This window comes from Pan paniscus, chromosome X (assembly GCF_029289425.2).
Source record: "Pan paniscus chromosome X, NHGRI_mPanPan1-v2.0_pri, whole genome shotgun sequence".
NCBI classification, from domain to species: Eukaryota; Metazoa; Chordata; class Mammalia; order Primates; family Hominidae; genus Pan; species Pan paniscus.
Window position 1 is genome coordinate 120,636,110 of NC_073272.2, and position 20,019 is coordinate 120,656,128.

Genomic DNA, 20,019 nt, shown 5'->3' on the forward strand with positions numbered 1-20,019 from the left:
ACTTGTGTATATTCTTTGGAGAAATACTTATTCAATACTTTGTCTATTTTCTTTCTTTTTTTGTTTTTTTGAGACAGAGTCTTGCTCTGTTGCCCAGGCTGGAGTGCAGAGAACCACTGCTATAGAAGGTTACTTGTAGAAGTGAGAAGAAGACTTAAATACTTGGTTTTCTGGCAAGTTCCTTAGCTGCTTACCAATAGTGTTCCTGTAGGGCAGGCCTGAAAGAGTGTTTTGTTTGTTTTTGTTTTTTTTTTGAGACAGAGTCTCGCTCTGTCGCCCAAGCTGAAGTGCAGTGGCGTGATGTCGGCTCACTGTAAGCTCCGCCTCCCAGGTTCACACCATTCTCCTGCCTCAGCTTCTGGAGTAGCTGGGACTACGGGCTGCCGCCATTACGCCCGGCTAATTTTTTGTGTTTTTGTTTTTGTATTTTTAATAGAGACGGGGTTTCACTGTGTTAGCCAGGATGGTCTCGATCTCCTGACCTCATGATCCGCCCGCCTCGGCCTTCCAAAGTGCTGGGATTACAGGCATGAGCCACTGCGCCGGACTACTTTGTTTATTTTCACATTGGGTTATTAATCTTTTATTATTGTGTCATAAGAATTCTTTGTATATTCTAGATACAAGTCCCTTATCAGGCATATAATCTACAAATATTTTCTTCCATTTTTTGTCTTTTCTCTTTTTTGATAATGCTGTTTGATGCACAGTGGTTTTAAATTCTAATTAAGTAATATTTATCTATATTTTCTTTGGTTGCTTGTGTTTTGAGTGTTATATATAAGGAACCGTTTCCTAATTCAAAGTACTGGAGATTTACTCCTATGTTTTTACTAAGACTTTTTATAGTTTCAGCTGTTATATTTAGGTTTATGGTCCATTTTAAGTTTTTATATGCAGCGTGAGATAGCAGTCCGACTTCACTTTTTTGCACATGCATATCTAGTTTTTCCACCACTGTTCGTTGAAAACTCTGTTGTTTTCCTCATTGATTTGTCGTAGCACCCTTGTTGCAAATCCATTTACCATGAATATAATGTTTTATTTCTGGACTCTCAATTCTGTTCTATTGATTTATATATGCCTATCTTTATGTTAATGTAACATTGTCTTTATTTAGCTTTTAAAAATTTTTTCATTCATTTTATTCCACTTTGCACACATAGTATTTTCAGAATAATAATGCTAACACTACCACCTACTATATAATTACTAAAAAGAGTTTAAGAGGTTTTTTTTTTTTGAGACGGAGTTTCACTCTTGTTGCCCAGGATGGAGTGCAATCTCCAGGTGCGATCTCAGCTCACTGCAACCTCCGCCTCCCAGGTTCAATGGATCCTGCCTCAGCCTCCCGTGTAGCTGGGGTTATAGGCATGTGCCACCACGCCCAGCTAATTTTGTATTTTTTAGTAGAGACAAGTTTCACCATGTAGACCAGGCTAGTCTCCAAGTCCTGACCTCAGGTGATTTGCCCGCCTTGGCCTCTCAAAGTGCTGGGATTACAGGCATGAGCCACATTGAGAAGAAGAGAGTATCATACAAAGATGTGATGTTGGAATAAGAGTAAGGGAAATGCAAGGCAAGTGACTTGATTCATTGGCTTTAAATACGGATAAACGAGATGATGTACCAAAGAATGTGGGCAGACTTTAGAGCTAGAGAAGGCAAAGAGACAGATTTTTCCCTTAGGGCCTCAATACCACCCTGCTGATACATTGATTTTAGTTCAATGATACCCATGTCAGACTTCTGACTTACAGACCTGTAAGATAATTTTGGGGGATTTTTTGTTTTTGTTTTTATTTCAGTACTTTTTGGGGTAATTGGTGGTTTTTAGTTACATGGATAAGTTATTTACTGATGATTTCTGAGATTTTGGTGCACTCATTACTTGAACAGTCTACCCAGTGCATAGTCTTTTATCCCTGAGTATCTCCCCACCATTCCTCCCGAGTCCCCAAAGTTCATTACCTCATTCTTACGCCATTGCATCTTCATAGCTTAGATCCCACTTATAAGTGAGAACATACAATATTTGGTTTTTTATTCCTGAGTTATTTCACTTGAAATAATGGTCTCCAACTCCATCCAAGTTGCTGCAAATGCAATTATTTCATTTTTTTTAACAGCTGAGTAGTACTCCATAGTGTATATTTTTCTTTTCTTCTTCTTCTTCTTTTTTTTTTTTGAGATGGAGTCTCGCTCTGTCGCCCCAGGCTGGAGTGCAGTGGCGCGATCTCAGCTCACTGCAACCTCTGCCTCCTGGGTTCACGCCATTCTCCTGCCTCAGCCTCCTGAGTAGCTGGGACTACAGGCACCCGCCACCATGCCCGGGTAATTTTTTTTGTATTTTTTTTAGTAGAGACAGGGTTTCACTGTGTTAGCCGGGATGGTCTCGATCTCCTAACCTCATGATCCACCCGCCTCGCTATACCACATTTTCTTTATCCACTCGTTGGTTGATGGGCATTTCAGTTGGTTTCGTATTTTTGCAATTGTGAATTGTGCTACTATAAACATGTGTGTGCAAGTGTCATTTTCATATAATGACTTTTCTCCCTTTCGGCAGGTAACCAGTAGTGGAATTGCAGGATTGAATGGTAGATCTACTTTTAGTTCTTCAAGGTATCTCCACACTGTTTTCCACAGTGGTTGCACTAGTTTACATTCCCACCAATAGGGTAACAGTGTTCCCTTTTCACCATATCCATGCCAACATCTATTATTTTTTTATTTTTTGGTTATGGCCATTCTTGCAGTAGTGAGGTGGTATCTCACTGTAGTTTTAATTTGCATTTCCCTGATAGTGATGTTGAGAATTTTTTCATATGTTTGTTGGCCAATTGTATATCTCTTTTTGATAATTTTCTTTTCATGTCCTTAGCCCATTTTTTGATGGGATCATTTTTTTTTCTTGCTGATTTGTTTGAATTCCTTGTAGATTCTGGATAATAGTCATTTGTGAAATGCATAGTTTGTGAAGATTTTCTCCCACTCTGTGGGTTGTCTGCTTACTCTGCTGATGATTTCTTTTGCTGCGCAGAGATTTTTACTTTAATTAAGCCACATATATTTATTTTTGTTTTTGTTGCATTTGCTTTTGGGTTCTTGGTCACTAATTCTTTGCCTAATCCAATATCTAGAAGAGTTTTTCTGATTTTGTCTTCTAGAATTTTTATGATTTCAGTTCTTAGATACAAGTCTTTGATCCCTCTCGAGTTGATTTTTATATAAGGTAAGAGATGAGGATCCAGTTTCATTCTTCTACATGAGGCTTGCTAATTTGTTGAATAGGGTGTCTTTTCCCCACTTTATCTTTTTGTTTGCTTTGTCAAAGATCAGTTGTCTGTAAGTATTTGGCTTCATTTCTGGGTTCTCTATTCTGTTCCATTTGTCTATGTGCCTATTTTTATACCAGTGCCATGCTCTTTTGGTAACTATAGCCTTGTAATATAGTTTGAAGTCAGTTAATGTGATGCCTCCAGATTTGTTCTTTTTGCTTATTATTGCTTTGGCTATGTGGGGTCTTTTATGGTTCTATATGAATTTTAGAATTTTTTTTTCTAGTTATACAAAGAGTGGTTATGGTATTTTGGTGGGAATTGCATTGAATTTGTAGATTGCTCTTAAGATTCTTTACTTTGTCTTGACTTTATATAACCTGATGATTATGTGCCTAGGTGATGATCCTTTTGTGATGTATTTCCCAGGAGTTCTTTGAGCTTCTTGTATTTGGATGTCTAGATCTCTAGCAAGGCCAGGTAACTTTTCCTCAATTATTCCCTCAAATAAGTTTTCTAAACTTTTAGATTTATCTTCTTTCTCAGGAATACCAATTATTTTTAGGTTTGGTTGTTTAACATAATCCCAAATTTCTTGGAGACTTTGTTCATTTTTTTGTTGTTTTTTTTTTTTGTCTCATTAGGTTAATTTGAAAGTTTTTTCTTCAAGCTCTGAAGTTCTTTCTTCTAATTTTTCTAGGCTATTGTTGAAACTTTTCCCGGCATTGTGTGTTTCTCTAAGTGTGTCTTTTATTTCCCAAAACTGTAATTTTTAAAAATGTTATCTATTTCTTTGGAAATTTTTTTATCATATCCTGTTTTTTTTTCTTAGCTTTTTTTAAGTTGGTTTAACCTTTCTCTGATATCTCCTTGAGTAGCTTAATAATTAACTTTCAAAATTCTTTATCTGACAATTTAGAGATTTCTTCTTTGTTTGGATCCATTGCTGGTGGGCTAGTGTGATCTTTTTGGTGTCTTACAGAACTCTGTTTTGTCATATTATCAGAATTTCTTTCCTGGTTTCTTCTTATTTGAGTAGACTATTTCTTCAAATTGTTATTTATTTTTGATTGGAGTGTTTTTTTCTAATTTAAATGTTTTCCCCTCTTAAGTGTCAGACTTTAATATTTTTTTCAGCCAAATTTGATTCTTGGTGCTTGAAAGGGTGAAGATTCTTCTTGTGTTCCTTAGTTATACAGTGTCTTTGTGCACTGGATTTCCCTGATGCTGCTTGTAGTAGTTACATTCTTGGTGTGTGGCTGAGTTCACCGTCTCCTATGGAGCTGATTGGCAGGGATAGCTTGAAGGTTTTCTCATCCTTTCATGATGTACATTTTATTTATTTAGTTAGTTATTTTCCAGTGTTTTATTTACTAAGTTGATGATTCGGGCTTCAGGCCTATACGGGCAGTATCCCTGTGTAGGCACCAGTTGTGTCTAAGGCAGGTGGGTAGATATAATACCCACTGGTGGGTCGAGGTCCCAGCCTTGATGAGGGTGGCTGAGGAGCTTTCAGTTAGATGTGCTGAAGTTTTATCAGGGTGAAGAATGGGAGCTACCTCAGCTCCACTGCCAAGTCACAGGAAAAGCTATTCACTTCATAGCCTCACTCTTGTCCTAGTGTTTCAGCGATTCAAATCAGACAGACACCTCTTTTTAGCTACAGGAATGTTGATGTTTCAAATAGGGAGGAATTGTGACTCTGCCTCTCATGTAGGCGTGAATCTGGGGGATGCTGCCTCTGTGGGGCTGCACTTACCCTGGACTGTTCCAGAAAGGCTGTCTATAGGTACCTTCATGCTGCATTTTTGTGGAGGAAGCCCCAGTTGTGTCTGCAGTGGAATGCCAGGGGGAACAAGGGCCCCTTCTCCAAGGCCCTTCATAATCATAGAGGCTGCTTTACTGTTGGAGAATAGGTACAGACTTTTCTTACTGCACCCAACACCGCAATTGTGTCTCTACCATGAGAAACTACCCACCAGTAGAAATATCTGGAATTTAAGGCCTGCTGTTCAGATTTTTTTTTTTTTTGAGACAGAGTCTTGCTCTGTTGCCGAGGCTGGAGTGTAGTGGCATGATCTCAGCTCACTGCAAGCTCCGCCTCCTGGGTTCAAGTGATTCTTCTGTCTCAGCCTCCTGAGTAGCTGGGACTTCAGGCGTGTATCACCATGTCCAGCTATTTTTTTTTTTTTGTATTTTTAGTAGAGACGGGGTTTCACCATGTTAGCCAGGCTGGTCTTGATCTCCTGACCTCGTGATCTGCCCACCTCAGCCTCCCAAAGTGCTGGGATTACAGGCATGAGCCCCCGCGCCTGGTTGTTCAGATTATTTTGTACTATGGGGTGATCCCTTGATGTGGTGCTCTCCTCCTTACCCTAGGCATGGGGCTTCCTGAGATCTGGACTGCAGTGATTGTTATTGCTTTTCTGGATCTAGCCATCCAGTGGGGCTACCAGGCTCCAGACTGGTGCTGGGGAATATCTGCAAAGAGTCCAGTGATGTTATCAGTCTTCAGGTCTCCCAGTTGTGGATACCAGCACCTGCTCTGGTGGAGGTAGCAGGGGAGTGATGTAGACTCTTTGAGAATCTTTGGTTGTAGATAGGTTTAGTGTGCTTGCTTTCTCAAATGCTGGTTATGCTAGCAGTGAAGTTGTCACATGGACAGACTTGGGACCTCTGATTAGCCAGGATGTTGCAGGCAGTGGTATTAGCTGTTGTTTTCTTCTTCCTGGGAGTAGTGTTATTCTGTCATGAGTTGCTGTAATGGCCTGAGTTAGTTGGCCTCCAGCCAGGAGGTGGCACTTTCAAGAGAGCACCAGCTGTGGTAATAGCAGTGGGATTTGAGCTTGCCTTAAGTTGGCCAGGGGAAGAATTCAGGTTTCTCAGCTGATGGGCAGGGCCATAAATCTCCCAGGGGTTTATGTCTTTCGTGTTCGGCTACCAGGGTGGCTAGAGAAATACCATCAGGTGGGGTCATGGTTAGAGGAGTCTGAGCTCAGACTCTCCTTGGGTAGGGCTTGTCATGGCCACTGTAGGGAGTGTTTAGGGGTGGTTCTCAAGCCAATAGGGTTATGTTTTAGAGGGGAGTATGGCTGCCTCTGCTGAGCAGTATGGTTCACTGTGGAAGTGAGGGATAGCTGATATCGAAAGGTCTCACCCAGCTCCCACACAGTTGGTGAGGCCAGTCTCACTCCTGCAGTGCCCCACTAACAGCACCGAGTTTAGAACCATGCAGCCTATGCATGAAACTCAGACCTGCCCCAGGCCACAAACTTCTCCACTGAGAAAGCAAGTACAGATTTCAGGCCTACTTGTCTGCTTGCAATGCTGGCAGCTCCTGCACTTGTATCTGCAGCTCCTGCACTGTATCTTCCCCTTAACCCCCAGGGTTCTGCTCAAGGGAGTTCATGCCCACTTGAAATTATCACAAAATTCAGTTGGAAGTTTCTTTCACCTGTGACTCTTCCCTAATTTTGCTTGCTGCTTTCCCTGAGGGCCCCTGAGAGATATGGTCAGGAATGGTTTCTCTGGGTTCGCGCTGGAGTCTGGGAGTGCCTACAAGGCTCTTCCCACTGTGGTCTGTACTTTTATATTTCACGTGGCTCCCTAAATCTGTTCCAGCTATAGGTAAGATTAAATACTTCTCTCATGATCTGGATTTTCAGATTCCCTAGTGGAGGTGTGTATTTGGAGGCAGGTTTTACCCCTCTCATACTTTGGGAACTCACAGCTTTTCACCTGTCTTGTGGAGTTTGCGGCAACATGCTGTTTCTTTCAAAGAATCTCTGAATTCTTTTGTTTTTTTTTCTGGTACATTCCTGTGAGGTTTCTTGAAACAAAATTCTAGTGTCGCTTTATAGTATGGTTGTTTGGTTGTTTTTCTGGGGAGAAGATCCATGGAGCTTCTCATAGTGCCATTCTTGTCACCCAATTTCTTAACTGTACACTCTGCTGCCTTTTGAGGTGGGGGGAGAATAGAAATTTTTAATTTTTTTTCTTAATGAGAATTTGAAGATGGAATAACTTTGATGTGTTCAGGATTTTGGAGAAAAACTATGGAAATTCTGATTGTAATAGAAATATTAAAAGGATTATTCATCTTAAAATTGCTTTTCTGTAAATGTTTTTCAGTGCTCAGTCTTAAGCTATAAAATTTTAACACACAAAGCACTTAATTTGTCTTAACTGAATTAGTTGGATGTTCACTGTATCAGGATTGGGATTTGTTACAAGACAGAATACCCAAGGTAATAGTGATTTAAACATGACAAAATTTACTTTCTCATGTAAGTGAAATGAGATGATAAGCATTCTAGGTCTGGTATAGCAGCTCTACCATTATCCAGGAAATATTCTCCTGTGTTGTACCTCTGCTGTTTTCAACAATTCACTTCTGCTTCGTAGTTCAAAAGAGCTGTTTCACTCTAGCCATCACAAATAATTTTTAAAAATATTTGATCAGCTTTATTAGGATAACATTTACATAGAATAAGATTCACCAATTTTAAATGTACAGTTCTGTGAATTTTGACAAGTGTATAAAGTTGCATAACAAATAATTTGTATCCAGCTGGAAGAAGGAAGTGGTGGGAGGACACTTTTATTCTCATCCTGTTGGACAGAACTTAGTCATGAGTCCATACCTAGCTGCAAAAGAGTCTAGAAAATATAGTCTTTCCTTAAGATGGCCATGTCTCCAGCTAAAAACCAAAGGTTCTATTTCTAAGAAGAAAGTGGAGAAAGGATACTGAGGAAGAAGTAACCTCAACCACAGTCAGTAATAAATTATTTGAATTGCTGGCTTTTTTTCCCTGAATTCACTCTCATCAGCCTATTAAGACAAAACACCCATTTTCTTTTTTTTTTAACTTTTATTTTAAGTTCAAGGATACATGTACAGGATGTGCAGGTTTGTTACATAGGTAAATGTGTGCCATGGTAGTTTGCTGCACAGATCACTCCATTACCCAGATATTAATCCCAGCATCTACCAGCTATTTTTCCTGATCCTCTCTTTCCTCCCACCTGCTGCCCTCTGACAGGCCCTAGTGTGTGTTCCCCCCTCCATGTGTCCATGTATTCTCATCATTTAGCTTCCACTTATAAGTGAGAACATGCAGTATTTGGTTTTCTGTTCCTGCATTAGTTTGCTAAGGAGAATGGCCCCCAGTTCCATCCATGTCCCTGCAGAGGACATGACTTCCTTCCTTTTTAGGGCTGCATAGTATTCCAGGAAAACACCCATTTTCTGTGTAATGTAAAAATCCGTTTCCCCCACCTTTAGACAGAACACAAATTTGGTATAGAGATTCTTTATACCATTTTATGAAAAATATTATAGTTAATGATTTTGATTTTTAAAGGGTGTGGACATTCATAAATATACCAGAGAGTGTTGGTGGATTAACCAGCAGCTACCATATACTTATTTAGCACCAAGTAATTGCCTGGTTCCACAATAAGTGCACATATATGTTAGAAGAATGAGATTAATATGAATGAAATGACTGCAGAAAAATAAAAATTATATTTCCTTGGCATTTACCATGTATTACCTCATTTTATAACTATCTGTATATCCTATATCTTGTCTTTGAACTCTGACTGTTAAGGTCTCACATGATTCATCATCTTGAGCTCCTCAGCACCCAGCATAGTGTTTCATACATAGAAGGTGCTTAGTATGTGTTCAAATGGAGGGACAAACCAATGAACTATAATTTACTATGTCAATTCAAAATTTGGGAATCCTCTCTAAGGCCTCCCTTTCTTACCCCTTATATCCATATCCATTTCATCAATAAGCCTGGTTGCTTTAGCTCTAAAATATATCCAGAATCTATTTTTCATCACCCCTATTCTCACCACTCTAGTCTAAGCCATCGTTATCCCTAACCTGTGTAGGGGTTCAGTCAGGCTGGTGAAGAAAATTTTAGTTACAATAACAATAGCCACAAACCCTCTTGGAAGGCCTGAGAGTTTGCATAACTTCGGTAATAGATCTGACTGAAGGCAGCCTACTCCCTTTTCCTTTAGTTAAATAAATTAAAGTAGATACAAGGGAATGTGGGGGAGTTTCTCTAACTAGCTTGTTTACTCATGTGGTCCTAAGACTAACTTTTGATCTACCGGTTGCTTAATTGCTTTCTACTCAGGAGGTTCACAATGTCAATTACCCTCCAGTGGTGTTGACTCAAGCCTTTGTCAATTAATCTTTACTGAATAAATGTGAGTCTCGCTGGTTGGTTGCCCCTCAACTGTTTACAACACTCTGCTGGGAGTCTGTAAGTGGTCTGGATGCTCAGCTGGACTGGCAAAGCAGAATATCTGTGTCAGTGCACGTTATTCATCCGTCATTGGGTCAGGGTCTGTGGGACAGACCCCCACAAACCTAGACTTCTGCAATAACTTTCTAATTAATTTTCCCAATTCCATTCTTCTTTATAATCTTATCATAGTAGCTAGATTTGGCTTTTAAATGTATACATCAGATAATTTCACTGCCCTGCTTGAAATACTCTAACTTCCCAGTTTACTTAGAATGAAATCCAAACTCCTCACCGTATTTGACCCCAGGCCATCTCTCCAACTTCATCTCTTACTACTTTTCCCTTACTTATACTGCAGGCACACTAACTGTCTTTCCATTTTGACACCATGACTAATTCATGTATACATTAAGGCCTTTGTACCTCTGGTTCCCTCTGCCTGCAATGCTATTACTGCAGATGTTTGTGTGTCAGACTGGTTCAAATGTTACTTTCTTACTGAGGACATCATCACACAATCTAAATTAGCCAACCTGACTGAATCTCTGTCACATCACCGTACATTTTTTTCTTAATATTTATCACTATTTAATATATTGTTGTTTACTCATTTGCTTTGTTCATTCATTCATTATCTGTGTCCCTTCACTAAAACATAAGCTCCATGAGAGCAAGAACTTTATCTTTCTCAATGATGCATCCCTGATACTGAGAAAAAGTGCCCAGTACACAGGAGGCCCTCAATGAATATTAATTGAATCAATGAATGTTTAATGAACTAGAATGTATTGGACATTTCTTATGTCATTGCCTATGTATTAGGCCATTCTTGCATTGCTATGAAGTTGTACATGAAACTGGGTAATTTATAAGAAAAGAGGTTTGGTTGGCTTACAGTTCTGCAGGCTGTACCAGAAGCACAGCATCATCTGCTTGCAATCATGGGGGAAGACAAAGAGGGAGCAGGTGCATCACTTGGTGAGAAGGGGAGCAAGAGAGAGAGTGTGTGTTGGGAAGTGCCACATACTTTTAAATGACCAGATCTCATGAGAACTCAGAGCAAGAGCTCACTTATCACCAAGGGGATGGCCCAAGCCATTCACAAGGAATCCACCCCCGTGATCCAAATACCTCCCACCAGGCCCCACCTCCAACACTGGGGATTACAATTTAACATGAGATTTGGGTGGGATATCTAAACCATGTCAACCTATGTTGTCATAAACCCAAGGATTGAGTTTCCAAGGAAACAGACTCTGAGATGGCATTTAGACTATTAGGAGTACTCTTACATTCAAAACCTATGGGAGAGAGAGGAAAGAAGCAAAAATGGGCTGAGGGAGAAGGTGAGCTGTAGGCCCAACAATAACTTTGGCTAACCCCACAGGGAGATCTGGAGACGTAAATGTCCTTCGTAGCTTTCCCAAGTTGGGCTAGAGTGACTAGGCTCTTAAATAACCTCATGTGTCAGTCATTGGATATGGGCTGCCCCAGGAAGGATCATGACTTTGAACAAGGTGACTCTCTGCATTTGAGGTAATCTCTGAAGGAGCTAATAGCTGAAGGATGTCTGCCAAAGTTTCTCCAGCAACTGGAACAGGTACTTCATTGGAGGGGGATCTGAGCAGTGCATCACAATGTGTATTGCAGTCTACCCCTTGTACCACCAATACCTAATTATTCAAACATGTTTTGGTGCAGGTCCTCCAGGATTCTGTGGACATCTCTTCCTGTGGAAAGCTTAGAGAAGGAACATTAGTGGGGTAAGAATTACCACTCTCACAGCTGCAGGTGGTTTTAGGGATGCAACTGATGTTTATCATCTCCCTCCTCCACTATTAATTCTAGATTTCCCTCAACTTCAGCTAGCACTTGTGCTGGTCTTGGTTGCTTACATTGTGAGTCACACTTTCAATCCTGAGGGGATAACTTGGTGGTGTCTCAATGTGTTCACCATTAGTATATTCCATCTGAGCACTGTAGACCTTTTTAAATTGTGATAAAGTGCCTCAGTGGTTAGCTCAAGGCATGCTTGCCCTTTATTGGGCAGAGGAAAACCATTTCAAAGTGTTTTCTTTACAATATGGCAGCAGGTACAGCCTTGGAATTGAAAAGCTAAATGTGTCATTGAAACAAATTGAAAGTTGATGAATTTTTTATATAAATGTTTTCAGGTGCTGTAAGAAAACTGCCCATGGCTCCTTTCCCAGCATACTAAGGTAAGAAGAAAATATTCAAACTCCCAACTAGCATGGTCAAAAATATGCAAAGCCTATTTAAGGCTTCATTTAAACCCTGAACTTAAGGTAAGTGGAATGCCTCAAAAAGACTATCAATCTCATGTTTCTAAATTGTTAAAATTTTACTATGTCTGGATTCTAATTACTTTTTGCTATTTGAAAATTATTTCTCTTTTCCTAGCAGAAATATGCCCCATCTGTATTTGAAAATTAACTTGTGTATTCTTTGTTGATTTATAGAGAGCTTTTTCACTTGATTTCTGGGTGCCAGCATCATCAGAAACTTTATCTCAGCAATGGGAAAAACTAAGGTGCTTAATCAGTGAGTTTTCCTGTTAGAACCCCAAAGGAACAGTGGGCCCAATAACAGATTCAGAGTCACCTTAAGGCAGATTGTATCATAGCATATATTACATGCACTTTCTTTGTGCAAGACACGCTTTTTCAGTGTCGCCAATGAAGTCTTCCAATGAAGACTTCATTGCATTGTGTCCCCCTTCCCAACCCACCCTACCTCACCACAGCTCACTAGACACCATGTGCCTGAATTTCAAAGTCCCTTGTTGATACTATTTTTTTCTTCCTTTCCTGTACTCATTCATTTTTTTTTTTTTTTTTTGAGGCAGAGTCTTGCTCTGTCGCCTAGGCTGGAGTGCAGTGGCACGATCTTAGCTCACTGCAACCTCCGCCTCCTGGGATCAAGCAATTTTCTGCCTCAGCCTCCTGAGTAGCTGGGATTACAAGTGCCCACTACCACGCCCAGCTAATTTTTTGTATTTTTAGTAGAGACAGCTAATTTTTTGTATTTTTACCATCTTGGCCAGGCTGGTCTTGAACTCCTGACCTCGTGATCCACCCGCCTCGGCCTCCCAAAGTGCTGGGATTACAGGCGTGAGCCACCATGCTCGGCCTCATCTCCTCTTAATAAATCATAGTAATAGTACCTATAAATATTGAATGCTTACTGTGTGCTAGGCACTTTGCCAAGTGCTTTACATGTATTGAATCATTCAATTCTCCCAGCAACTTTGGGGTAGGTGGCAGTGTTATCCCCGTTTCACAAATGGGTCAACTATGGCATAGAAAGGTTATATAACTTACCTAAGGTTATTTATTCATTCACCAAATATGCATTGAACACTTCCTAATTTCCAGAAACAATCCTAGGTGTTGGGGATATAGCAGTGAACAAAGCAGATGACAGTGCCCTCATGCCCTCATTTAGGTTATGTTCTGGAGTGGGAGCTAGACAATAAACAGAAAAGTAAATTTATTTGAACGAAAATAATTGAGAGAAAGCATATTGAAGGCTGGGATTGAAGGCATAGATATTGTATTAAATAGCACCAGGATAGGCCTTACTGATAGTTATAATTGAGTAAAACCTGAAGGAATGGAGAGGAAAAGCTTTGTAGATACACGGGCAAGAGTTTTCCAGGTTTAGGAAACAAAAAGTATAAAGATGATGAGGTGGAATCATGCTCAACATACTTAAGGAAGAGCAAGGAGCTACCATAAAGTGGGATGAGCCAGTAGGAGATGAGATCAGAGGGGTAACAATGGGGGAAGGGAAGGCTCTTTGCAAGCCATTTCAGGATTTTAGCTTTTACTATGAGTAAGAGAGGAAGTCATTGGAGGGTTTAGAGCTGAGGAAGGACATGATCTGACTTATGTTTTAATAGGATCTCTAGCTGCTCTGTTGGGAACAGACTATGGAAGGCCATGACAAAAGCAGGAAGGCGAGTTAGGAAGCTGTTATAATAATCCACGTAAGAGATGATGGTGGCTTTTACCAGAGTGGTAGTGGTAAAGTTGTTGAGAAGTGGTAGAATTTTGAAAATATTTTGAAGATAGGGGCATCAGGATTTGTTAACCAAATGGATGTTGGATATGAAAGAAAGATAGGAGTCAAAGGTGGTACCAAAGTTTTTGGCCTGAGCAATCAGAACAGGGTTTCCAGCAACTGACGTGGGGGAGATGATTAGAGAAACAGGTCTGAGAGGAAAGGGCTGGAGTTTGGTTTGGGATGTATTAGGTTTTAGGGGCCTGTTAGCCAAATGGGAAATGTTAAGGGAGCAGTTCCATATACATATCTGGAGTTCAGGGGAGGTGCACTGGCTGGAATTATAAATTTTGGAGACATCAGTGATTGGATATTTAAAGTCATGAGATTCAATGAGATCAGCAAGAGTGTGTTTTGGAGCAGAGAAGAAATTTCAGAATGGAGCCCAGGGCCCACTCAAGCATGTAGAAGTTCGGAAGAGTCAAAATGGGAAAGTAAGAGAGAGAAGTCCATGAGATAGGAGTAAATCCAGGAAAGTGTATTGACCTGGAGTCTAGGTGAAGAAAAGAATGTATTTCAAGTTGGAGGAAGAAAATGGTAAATACTGCTGATAGTCAAATAAAATGAGAACTGACAATTTCCAAGGCAGTTTTGTGAAATGGTTATGCAAAAAACTTGACTGGAGAAGACTTAAGAGAATTCACACAAGAAAGAAGTGGTATGGACTCAGTGGTATATGTCACTTGCCCCCAAATAAGATAAGAATCATTGTCTTAAAGTTTTATTAATGGTAGAAATTTCAGGCACCACAAAAGCCAGTGTTGGAATGTTCCCAGGATTTCACAAGATGTACCATATAGCCTCTGAAAAACAGTGTGGAAATGTTTAGAAAGTTGAGCATGGTGACAAATTATAGTTTTTTCCAATAGCATTTTAAAATCAACCTTTGCTTTTTTTGATTGCTCCCTTAGCTGGTTGTGTGTGTGTGCATGTGTGTGTGTGTTTGTTAGAGAAGGAGAGAGGGAGAGCAAGAGAGAGGGAGGGGGAGAATTGGAGAGAGAGAGAAGAGGAGGAGGAGAGAGAGAGAAGAGGAGGAGGAGAGAGAGAAAATGGCTCAGTCCTTCAGGCTTAGGTAAGGCACATAATCTAATTGGGGACAGTTGAGTTTTGTCCATAGGTCACGTTATCCTTTCTGCTATGCTAACTGCTTTCTTTCATGTAATTTCCTTTGTGTATGTTGGGTCTTCCAAAGTAGTTTAAAAACAACTCTAGGTTAAGGGCCAAGACTTTTACTTTTTTATGTAGGAAGTGCTTAGTAAATGCCTCTTTTTCAGCTAAAGGATGACTTGCCATTGAAAAGAGGTTGTACTCCCTCCAAACACATTTGGGGTATTATATTTTGTCATGGTTGTCATAGATTATCTTTGTTTCACATTTGAATTTTAACAAAAATTTTGTGATGTTTATATAGTTACAGAACAAATAAAGGCGGAATTTCTGTTTTACAATCACATAACTGATTTATGTAATATTGTACTTCATTTGGTTTAATCTTTTGGATTGCTGCAAAGTCGTGTGTTTCTCTAGGTTCTTGGAGTGTTTCACTGTGATGTTTAGGTGTTGGGTAGGGGTGATTTGTGCTTCTGACCTTCCTGATGCTCTGCTACAGTCTCCAAACAAAATCTTAATCACTACATGTTTTTAATGTATCTAAATGCCACAGCCAGACTTTGATTCCCAGTTTATGTCAATGCATGTGGGTTATTCTGATACATATGCTCCAGCAAGTAATGGAATGTCATTCTCAGCAGATGCCAATTAGAAATTCCCAGGCCAACAAGGCTCTAAGGCATCCAATCTTGCCTGATATAAAATTGTAATCAGTTAGATGGGCCAGCCGAGTTCAAGAGCTACAAATTTAATTAGAAATGCCTTCTCAGTACCAGAAGGCCACTTCAAGAAAGGTAATGGAGAAACTCCTTCTGAGATGAACAGAGAGCAATCCACACTGCTTTTGAAGGTGGTGTTAGTTATATGACCCCTAGAGTCTCCAGAAGATAGTACTAACAAAAATATTACTAACAAAAATAGTACCTAGATAGTACTAAGAAAAAATATAACTTATTGTCTTGAAAATTATTGCTCACCAGAACTGGCTTCATCCATATCAGGAGTTTAGGGAACCCAGGAAAGGTAACCTCCTGCTTCCCAAACATCTCCCTGATGGTTCATTTGGTGCCCAAATTTCTGTCATTTTAGGCATGACTTGGGTGGTTGGAGTATTGCTGCTTTTGGGAATTTAGTTTACTGTGTAAATAGACCTGCAAAAAACACTTTACAATATTATCAGTCATTGGTGCCTTTGCATGGAAGACTTTGTTGTTTTTGCTGTTTTAATCAGAAATATATTTTGGAAAACAGGCATAGGAAATCAGAAGAAATGTGACATTCGATAGGGTCTTGTTCTGGAACAAGCAGAATGTGTCTTGTTGCATTTTTTTCAGGGAGCCCAGGTGTTCATATTTCTTGGCACTGGCAGCACAGGCAACACCAGCATAGGGTAGTAGAAACAGTATAAGACTGTGAGCTGAGAACTTGGATTTAAGTCCCATCTCTACCACTAATCAGTTTGATGACCTTAAGCAAACCCTTTCTTTTCCCTGAGATTCAGCATGCTTATTGAAAAATGAGGGAATTTGGACTAGATATTCTCAAACTTTAAGGTGCATAAGAACTATGCAAGAGTGTGTTAAAAATCCAGATTTTTTTGTCATCTTCCATTTCTTTATCCTTTGATTTAGTCAGTCTAGGTGAAGCCCATGAATCTTTATATTAAGAAGCACCTCAAAGGATCCATACAGCTTAAGGATCATTCTTTGAGAAACTAGATTAGATGACTTCTAAAGCTTTTTCCAGCTCTAAAATTTCCTTCTTTAAGGTAGTTGTACTTCTGTTTTGAATGAGAAACAACCATTTTTGTACTTTTATTATTCCTGCTCTCTTCCTTTCTTTATTCCATCTTTTCCTTCTCATGCCACCTTCACTCCTTGCCCACTGTTTCATCTACAAAGTAACAGTTGGGTCCAGTGGGGCTGGGAACATTTCAGTCAACACTGACCCTGAAAGTACCGTGGGATGCCTGTAAGTATAGGGCAAGAGACAAGGACAGCTAAGGCCCAGTCCCTGGTCTTGGTTTGAGATATGTCGTATGCAGCTCCTAGTGATACATGACATGTGGGATGTGTGTTTTGATAGAGATAGAAACTGCAGGGTAGTCACAGAGGAGCACAGGAAAGAGATTAAGGGACTTTTGATGGGTAAATATGAAATGTCCCCTTTTTTTCCATCACTTCACTTGTGACCTATTGGATACTATTATCAATTGCAAGAGCTAAAAGAATGCAAGGAAAAATGCTGTTCAAATGAAACTTTAAGGTGGCTATTTAAAACCAATTGTAGATACAGTTGTTCTCAACCTGACTGCACATAGAATCCCCTGGGCAGTGTAAAAGAATAACAGTGCCTAAACTACACCACAGAATAATTAAATCCAAATCTCTGAGGGTGAGTGTGGGCATTGGCTTCTTCTAAAATATCCCAGGTGATTGCAATGGACAGCCAAATTTGAGAACCACTGCTATAGAAGGTTACTTGTAGAAGTGAGAAGACTTAAATACTTGGTCTTCTGGCAAGTTCCTTAGCTGCTTACCAATATTGTCCCTGTAAAGCAGGTCTGAAAGAGTTTTTGTTGTTGTTGTTGTTGTTGTTGCTTTTTGAGACGGAGTCTTGCTCTGTCGCCCAGGCTGGAGTGCAGTGGCTCAATCTTGGCTCACTGCAAGCTCCACCTCCCGGGTTCGGAGTAGCTGGGACTACAGGCGCCCGCCACTACGTCTGGCTAATTTTTATTTTTTTTATTTTTTATTTTTAGTAGAGACGGGGTTTCACCGTGTTAGCCAGGATGGTTTCGATCTCCTGACCTCGCCATCCACCCGCATCGGCCTCCCAAAGTGCTGGGATTACAGGCATGAGCCAGCGCACCCGGCATTTTTTTTTTAGTTCGGTTTTGTTTTCCCTTTCCCCAGTTGGCCCCTAGCACTCAACTATGAGTTTAAACTTTTCTTAAAAAGCATGTGCCTGTGATGTTAACCTTCCTCTATATATCCAGACTCTTTTGTCAGTGTCTTCTCTTACTCTGGGCTCAGTTCTCTGCTTTGGTCAGGGATAGTGATATGGTTTGACTCTGTCCCCACCCAGATCTCACCTTGAATTGTACTCCCCTAATTCCCACATGTTGTGGGAGGGACCCGGTGGGAGATAATTTGAATCATGGGGGCGTTTCCCCCATACTGTTCTCGTGGTAGTGAATAAGTCTCACGAGATCTGATGGTTTTATCCGGGGTTTCCGCTTTTGCGTCTTCGTCATTTTTCTCTTGCTACCACCATTTGAGAAGTGCCTTTCGCCTCCCGCCATGATTCTGAGGTCCTCCCAGGCTATGGGGAACTGTAAATACAATTAAACCTCTTTTTCTTCCCAGTCTCCGGTATGTCTTTATCAGCAGCATGTAAACGGACTAATCCAGGTAAGAAGCACCCCGTTTCAGTGCATGACATGGATTTGATTTAAAGAAATCAAGGGAGCTTTGGTCTTTATTGTAGTTGGAGGCTTTTAGGCCACTTACTATTATTGTCTCAATTTTAGCTTTTGCATGTCCTACTAATTCCAGCAATAAAACCAAATATGTGAAATAGAAAATTTCTTTGATTTAGCTTGAGTCTCAATTCATTTCCTTCTAACTCTCAATTCAAGTTACCCACTGAGGAGAACATTTTGGACTGTATTGATTGGTCTCCTTTTAGATGATGTTATTGAATATATTCTTTTAAACCTTGTCTTTGGAAAGAACAGAATCTATAGCATGCTCAGTTTCTTTGCTTGCTCACAGTAGTGAAATAGAAGATTTTCCTCCCTCTCTGATAAAGATTATGTAAACACTTTGAAGTTTACAATAAGCTTTGCAATCCATTCTTTGATCCTTACAGCAAAACCACACAGCAGGCTTAGCCTGAGCTGTTAGTATTCTTTTAAAGATGAGAAGACAATTCACTTGCCCCAGGTTTATGCAGTCAGGACTCAAAATCTATTTTCTGCATAGCACTATCAGATACCTTTTGTATTGTTTGCTTATTAGTTTTCTGTTTATTATCTGTCTTCTCTGCCAGTAGAATGCTAGTTGATATAAACAGGGGCCTTACCTGTTTATGTTCACCTCTGTATTACTGGAGACTATATTAACATACTGAATATCATGAATGATTTTGTTGAATCTTGAAAGAAACCTCAACCTTTTTTTTTTTAAGTCTAACAAGAAAGATGAGTTTATTTTTAAGATACAGAATGCTCTTAATTCTTTTTTTGTTATTATACTTTAAGTTCTAGGGTACATGTGCACAACGTGCAGGTTTGATACATAGGTATACATGTGCCATGTTGGTTTGCTGCACCCATCAACTCATCGTTTACATTAGGTATTTCTCCTAATGCTATCCCTCCCCCAGCCCCCTACCCCCGACAGGCCCCAGTGTGTGATGTTCCCCACCCCGTGTCCAAGTGATCTCATTGTTCAATTCCCACCTATGAGTGAGAACATGTTGTGTTTGGTTTTCTGTCCTTGTGATATTTTGCTGAGAATGATGAAGAAACCTCAAACTTCTTGTCCTAAGTCCTGTGGTCTATTGAATTATTTATGGCTATTCTTCTTTTGTCAGTCTTCAAAGAGATAGAAAAATATGTGAATGGTTATGGAGCTAGTAGTTAGTGGAGCTAGAACCAGAACCCAGGTTGTTTAATTCTTGATATATTTATGTTACTTTATTTTATTTTTAGACACTGGCAGACCCAAAATTATGGCATGACATGTTTTAGAAAGATACTCAAAGGGTGATATGCATACTCTTAAGGGAAACTGACAGAACCAAACTTCTGCAAGGCTGTGGAGTAGGACAAGTTTGTCTTCTTTGCCTGCACACCCTTTTTACTCTTTACTGAGCAGATACTCAGTGGTTTTGGGTTGTTTAGTGTCCCTACCATGGGGCCCCACCCTAGCCTTCTTCCGAGTGATCAGGGTCTTTCCAGATCCCTTCTCTTCTATCAATGTTTTTCTCTTTTGAACCACTCTTAGTGCAGACGTCAGTTGTTGGCTGAATGGTCATCTTACCTCTTTAAGTCTCAATTTTCTTACCAAATAACAAGGACAATAATATGTCCTTCTTACATATGTCATTTTTGTGGTATGAACATAGGAACAACATATAGGTTATAGTCAGTTTACAAACGTGGTAGTATTAGTTTTTTTCCAGGAAACTGCCTAATATAGCAAACAAATGCCTCTAGGGCCCTAAGGCTTTTAATAATGGCTGGAATTACTTTTTCTGCATCTTCCAGTTAT

General features: G+C 40.0%; 1 long non-coding RNA gene across 2 annotated transcripts in view; it reads left to right on the top strand.

Moving 5' to 3' along the window:
* Window positions 1-13,106, top strand: part of LOC129395238 (uncharacterized) — a 129,090-nt gene extending 115,984 nt beyond the window's left edge. For both annotated transcript variants that reach the window (XR_010111217.1, XR_010111216.1), the window contains 2 exons: window positions 11,252-11,313; window positions 11,725-13,106. This is a non-coding gene — a long non-coding RNA (uncharacterized LOC129395238). The remainder of the gene's footprint in view (window positions 1-11,251; window positions 11,314-11,724) is intronic.
* Window positions 13,107-20,019: the final 6,913 nt, after the last annotated feature.